Source organism: Salvia splendens, chromosome 18 (assembly GCF_004379255.2).
Source record: "Salvia splendens isolate huo1 chromosome 18, SspV2, whole genome shotgun sequence".
Taxonomy (NCBI): domain Eukaryota; kingdom Viridiplantae; phylum Streptophyta; class Magnoliopsida; order Lamiales; family Lamiaceae; genus Salvia; species Salvia splendens.
Genome location: NC_056049.1, coordinates 5,140,682 through 5,148,001, shown reverse-complemented (window position 1 = coordinate 5,148,001; position 7,320 = coordinate 5,140,682). Strand labels below are relative to the sequence as shown.

Here is a 7,320-nt window from a genome sequence, read left to right as displayed (position 1 = left end):
AATTGGATATCCTGAAATGCGTGAAACACTTTTAGATCAAATCAATTTGGTGGTTCTACCAATATTTGATCGAATACAATTCAGGTTTGTAGAAGATTCGTCTGTTAATTCTGCGATAACAACTTTGAACCGAAAATGATCAATAAGAAGAGGTCTGAAGTGAAACGCCGCGTCTCTTCACGAAACGTCGCGTCTCTTCCGATATTAACCGATTTTAACTGTTTTTCAAGGGTTTCGAAAATTGCAAATTAGTCCTTCGACTATCAGAAATTACATTTCCTGATGAATTTTCTACACAGCTCGACCCCAGCCAAGGGCTCTGCTTGGACCCCGCCAGAGGTTGCCGCCCCTTGGACCCCGCTACTCGGGGGCGCTGCCCCCGAACCCCTGTCTAATCATAATGAATTCAAACAAGCGTGCACTCCGCACTTCCAAACTTATATGATGTCTCATTATGATAATATTGATCAATCAAGTTAATCCAATTACACTAAAATAACCAATAGCATTCCTTCCCAATTATGCACTAACTCCACTTGAACCTACATAATTTTGTAAATTGACATGGCCTATAATATAACATCATATTTGTAAACATACATTACATATATATAAGTGAAAAAATTAAAATACATTGAAGTGGGAATTGTACTCATATTATAAACAACAAGTACAACCGTGTTCGGTCCAATTATTGTGATAAGATAAATTAATCTAATAGCATTCCAACAAAATATTGACAACTTATAAACCAATGAATCACCTCATCATTCAAGAAACCAAATAAAATCCCAACATAAAAAAAAGCCATCAACTCAAATATAGCCATAGGAGAGCATCTCCATGAAGTCCATCTCCTTTTGGATGTCAAATTGCACGTTCATCTGCGTCTCCAAAGACGCGATTTGATGCATGCAGAAGGTGTCGTCATGGGCAGGGGCGGGGGTGGGGGCCGGAGAAGGGGCCTTGGCATCGACAATGATGGTTCGGATGTAGTTTTGGAGAGGGGTGGAGGTGGAGTTAGCATTGGTGCGTGAGGAAAGTTGCCTCCTCTTTGTTGCATTCCAATGGTTTTTTATAGTGTTCTCACTCCTCCCGGGCAAGTTCCGCGCAATCTCTGCCCATCGATTGCCTAGCTTTCGATGGGCTTCGATCAGAACCTTGTCTTCTTCCTCCGACCATCGATCTTTCTGCAATATGTATATGTAGTGTATATGATGGATATTAGTGTGTTTTGTTATAGTGTGTGCTCTTGTGGAATAAAATATGAAATTGAATGGAAAAAAGAAGTTTTTGACTAACAAAATATGGATTGAACATATTAACAAAAGAGAAATCGACCAAAGTAGTTACTAATTTCACATATATTGCCATCTTAATTATGTATATGACCAGAGAAGAAAATTTAAACTCATGAGATTTTTAAGTATAAAATGTTGGTAAATTAGTCAAACTATATGTGGTATAATTTCTTTGTGCACGGTTCACATGCAATGCATGTGTTTCCTAATGGTTTCGATTTAATTTGTTTTATAATTATATGTATAGGTATAATATCTAACAATATCATATTTTAGTAACCAGCACTAATACATCATGCATACATGTACTTCGAAAATTAAAAGTACACTCTTTGAGAAGAATCTTGAATTTGAAATGAAACCTACAAGATTTAACCCTATAATCCGAACTAAATATACAAGAATGTCAGTTACAAGATTTAACATACTCCATTTCTTATAATTTTATTTTAGCATATATTTGAGAATATAATTTCTTAAACTACAAATATATAATCGCAAGCGTATAAGTCACACGTAAAAAGTACAATGGTAAGCCGCAACTGCACTCTTGGACATATTGAAAACTCAAGTGCGTCAATTTTCAACTCTATTTTCGTGTCATGTCGAAAAGTTGAAAACTCAAGTATGTCAATTTCGACTCTGTTTTTTAATATTTTTTTTAAGCACGCCTAGAAAACAAATTTTGGAAAGCAAATCCACCTCATTCTCATTCCTAATCAGCCTAGTATGTAATACCAATACAATATCAAACAAAAAAGGCACAAAATGAATTAAAAAGGAAGAAAATAATGCAAAAATAGAAGCAAAGAAAAACCTTAATATCCGGTTTTAAATGGTTGTGCCATCTTTCCCTACATTGCTTCCCAATTCTCCCAGGAAGCAATTGAGCAATTGTAGACCATTTTCTCACACCGTGCTTCTCCACCAACTCCACCAGCATCCTACAAAAAACAAAAAAAATTAAAGATCAAGAATATAATTACAAAAAATTTTTTAAAAATTACCCATCTTCTTCTGGAGTCCATTGGCCTTTGATGATTTCTGACTTTGTATCTACAACTCTTTTTCTTTTATTTGGATTTTTTCCAACACTAATCCCTCCTTTGTTGTGATCATCATCTTCTTCCAAAAAATTCTTGCTCTGCAAATAATACTCTTCAAAATGGTGGCTTGTTTGAAACTGATGATGATCAACCGCTGTCTGAAACGAAGCATGCATGTAAGAATTCTGGGAAGAATCTTGTCCGAGAGCGGAAAATTCTTGGTTCAATCTGATGAAAGAGGCTTGAAAGGGGTCGAAGGGATCTTGAAACGTCGGGAAATTACAAAGCCCGTTCAAATTATTAGATCCCTCGACCGGGAAGTACTCGAGAGTGTTGTTAGTGAAGAATCGGTTTGAAGAAGATGAAGAGGAGGAAGCAGCGCCACCAGTGGTGAAGCTACTGCCCTCATCCATTTGTGGGATGTAGGGATTTTCGTCGAGGATTTTACATTGCAAAATTTCCTCCATTGATCGTGTCAAAGTCCATGGAAATTGCAAGAGAGATGAATGTAGGATTGGAGGAGAGAAATGTGGCTTTATCAGTGCGATAAAAATGGGGTTTTCATTAATATTCCTAATTGGAAAAAAGGTGGTGAGGGATGAGAAATTGAAGTTTGGGAGTGAAGAGTTTCAATTTTGTGAGAGATGAAAGCTGTGAGAATTTATGGTTAGGGGTTGCCCTTATATAGACCTTATAGCTAATTCTATTTTACAAATATATCTTTTATGAGAAATGGAGATATGGCTAAATTAAATATAATATGACCATACGGTGCTGAGATTTGACTAGCATCGATACTTTTTTGCTGCGAAATTTTATCTGGATAACTTGACTAAGACCGGCGATTGGCCACTGTAGTATCTTTACATGTAATGAGATAATAGTGAGACATCTAAAATAAATGTTTTTTTTTCTTTTTTTAAGGAAATTCATATTAATTGTAGAGTCTTAATAAAATAAAATATAATGCACAGATATTACATTTCCTTTTTATAAAACAACATATATATCATACATCAAATTATGGATACAACTCGTTTAAGCTTTATAGTTAAAGAAAAAACAGTCTATGTGGCAAGTTTATCAAATAATTATGTATAATAGCGTTTTTCTCTAATTAATAGGTTGTGTGATCGAATCACTGCAAGCAAGTTAGTGCGATAATGATTTTGGTTGAATAATAATTAAAAAGAAAAAATATATACTCTCTATGTTGCTACTCACAAACTGGAATGTTACATGTGATAACTTATTTCATGAAATTATATAATTTGACAGATTTGTTATACGTACCAGATTAATGCTACTTGAAGATACTATATGTTAGTATTATTTTTTACATTAAGATATACTTATACGTGTGACAGTGTTTTAAATTACTCCCATGAAACAAGAAAGACCATTTTTATTTACTGCAACATTAGTTATATGAAGTCCTTAAAACGATGAGGTGGAGCTTTAATTTGTAATTGATGGGTTGATAAATTCTATTTATGTCTTAACATAATTATTCGGCATTTATATAGGGAGAGCTTAAATTGAGCTATTGACTCTTCAAATGATAGCATTAATAATAGTAATAATTGACATTAAAATCTAATCTTTCTTCTTTGATCCTGTTATGAGGATTGGGGCAAAACTGCACAATCAGTTCAGTTCGGTTACCAATATACTGTTCGGCGATTAGGGACCGATATGCTGTTCGGTGATCTGACGAACTGCAATCATGCTCGGTGATTGGTCGAGTTTGTAGTCGTGCTCAGGGATTAACCGAGCTCAATGTTCGGTGTTGAGCTCGGTGCTCAGTGCTCGGTGCTCAGTGCTCGGTGTTGGTGCTCGGTATTGGCCGAACTTAAACGAGTTCGGAGTTGACAGTTGTTATTAACTGATGCACGTCGTCGGATGCGACTAGTTAGTTAGCTTTAAATGAAAGCCGTTAGGTTGAACTAGTTGTTAGATAAGTGTTAGTTAAATAGAGCCGAGCTGTGGAAAAAGAAAAGAGAATTTTTCATCCAAGAGTTTTGTAATCTTCCACACAAATAAAACACAAGATTTCCATTGACTCCCCAAGAATTGTTTTTTGCTTATTCATTTTCATATCAAGTATTCGTTCTTCTCGTTCCGGAATCGATCTCGTTGTGATAACAAGATTGAGTCGCGTATCTGATAGCATTACAAATTGGCGCCGTCTGTGGGAATCGAAGAAGGACGACGAATTCAACAATGTCTACCGCAAAGTTCGACGTTGAGAAATTCACCGGCGAAAATGATTTCGGCCTGTGGAGATTGAAGATGAGAGCTGTTCTGATGCAGCAAGGCGTCTGGGATTATGTGAAATCCAAGACGGACAAGAAAGAGATTCAAGGGATGGATGCGGCGAAATGTCAAGAACTGGAATACAAGGCGTATAGCTCGATTGTCTTGTGCCTCAGCGATAGAGTCTTGAGGGAGGTTCAGAAAGAGGATGATGCCGCGGGAGTGTGGGAGAAATTGGAGAAAATATATATGGAGAAGTCAATCTCCAATAGGTTGCATCTCAAGCAAAGATTGTTCAACTTTAGATTTTCTGACTCCAAGAATCTGGCGGATCAGCTGGAAGATTTTCGAAAGTATATAGATGATCTTGAGGGTGTGGATGATCCCATGAAAGATGAGGATAAAGCTTTGATGTTATTGAATGCTCTGCCTCAGAGTTTTGAGCAATTCAAAGACTCAATACTTCTTGGAAGGGATTCGAAAGTGACTTTGGAGGAGGTATTTTCTGCATTAAAGCTGAAGGCAATGCAGAAATGTGTCAGCAAGCCAATCGATCAAGCTGCTGAAAGCCTCAATGTGAAGGCAACTTCAAAGAAACAATTCAAATTCAAGAAACCCCCATCTGACAAGTGGAAGCCAAGATCATCTAAGGAAGGAGATCAAAAGGAATCTAGAAGCTGCTTCTGGTGTAAGAAACCAGGACACATCAAGCAAAATTGTTTTGCTTGGAAGAAAAAGCAATCTGAAAATCACAAAGGAGATGGTACAGCAGCTATCACTGAGGAAATTGAAGAGGCAAGAGCTCTCAATGTGGTGGAGGATAGCCCATTATCAAGGCTATGGATCATGGACTCAGGCTGCAGTTTCCATATGTCCTCCAATCTCGACTGGTTCCAAGATTTAAAGGAATCTGAAGGCTCGGTGTTGCTGGGAGATGACCATGTGTGTGATGTAAGGGGTGTTGGGAGCATATGTTTGAGGATGGACAATGGAATTTTCAGAACTCTCACTGATGTGAGATACATCCCATCCATTAAAAGGAATCTTATATCCTTGGGTCTTCTTGAGAAGAATGGCTACGAATTGACTCTCTTTGGTGGAGAGATGCTTGTCAAAAAGGATGGCCAAATGATCATGAAGGCTGTCAGAAACAATGTGCTCTATTATCTGAAAGCTGAGGCAGTTGCTGGAACAGCTAACAACACACAAAAGACCATCAATTGGCATGCTAGGCTGGGCCATGTGGGGGACACTGGGCTGATGCAGCTGGTAAAGCAAGGCATTATTCAGATGGCTGATTCAGAGATACAAAGAGCCATTGGATCGTGTGAAGAATGGATTCTTGGCAAAAACAAGAAGCTGCCATATGGAGTGGGCAAACATAACTCAACACAACCTCTCCAATATGTTCACAGTGACATATGGGGCCCTGCACCAGTAAATAGCATTGGAGGAGGCAGGTATTTCTTATCATTTGTTGATGATTTTTCAAGAAAGGTTTGGATAATGATCATGAAAGAAAAGTCAGAGACCTTCAAGAAATTTCAGGAGTGGTGTACTGCAGTTGAGCTAGAAAAGGGGAAGCCTTTGAGATGCCTAAGAACTGACAATGGGCTGGAATTTTTGTCCCATGAGTTTGATGAGTTTTGCAAGAGAAAAGGAATTAAAAGGCATAGAACGGTGCCACACAACCCACAACAAAATGGGGTCGCCGAGAGAATAAATAGAACCATTCTTGAGAGGGTAAGATGCATGTTGATAGCATCTGGAATGTCAAAACCATTTTGGGCAGAAGCAGCCTCCACAGCTGTTGTTTTAATCAACAAATGCCCCTCTGCTGCCATTGAAAATCAGACTCCGGATAGTAGATGGTATGGATCTTATGGAGACTATTCAAAATTAAGACCATTTGGGTGTAGAGCATATGCTCACATCAAACAAGGAAAGCTGGAACCAAGGGCTCTCAGATGTGTGATGATAGGCTATCAGGTTGGAGTTAAAGGTTACAGATTATGGTGCTGTGAGGAAGGGAATAAGAAGGTTGTCATCAGTAGGGATGTTATTTTCAGGGAATCTGAAATGCCTTTCTTCATGAAGCAAGTTCAGACTGTTGAGTTTGAGGTGGAGGGTCAGAGGGAATCCTCATCTGATGCTGTAAGAAGTCCACCAGATACTGTGAGAAATTCACAAGAAACCAGTGTTGGTGGATCCTCTGAACATGAAAGTAACATCAAGACTCCACAGAGACTGGTTGCAAGAGACAGAACCAGAAGGAGGATCAAGCTCCCTTCCAGATTTCAGGATTTTGATATGATGCACTATGCACTGGCCATAGCTGAGGAGATGGACTATCATGAACCTTCAAATTACAAGGAAGCAATAAGGAGTCCGGAGAAGGATCAGTGGCTATTAGCCATGCAGGAGGAGATTGATAGCTTGTACAAAAATCACACATGGATTTTGGTGTTGAGGCCAACTGATCAGAAAACAGTTGGTTGTAAATGGATTTTTAAGAAGAAAATTGAGGCCTTCAACAACAATCAAATCAGATTTAAAGCCAGGTTGGTGGCCAAAGGCTTTACACAAAAGGAGGGAGTAGATTATAATGAAATATTCTCCCCTGTGGTAAAGCATAGCTCCATCAGGATTCTACTTGCCATTGTTGCTCAGAGAAATTGGGAATTGCAGCAACTCGATGTCAAAACAGCCTTTCTTCA

At 38.2% G+C, this 7,320-nt stretch overlaps 1 pseudogene; it reads right to left on the bottom strand.

Annotated features, from left to right (window-relative positions):
• Positions 1-659: 659 nt before the first annotated feature.
• Positions 660-2,833, bottom strand: LOC121777102 (annotated as a pseudogene).
• Positions 2,834-7,320: the final 4,487 nt, after the last annotated feature.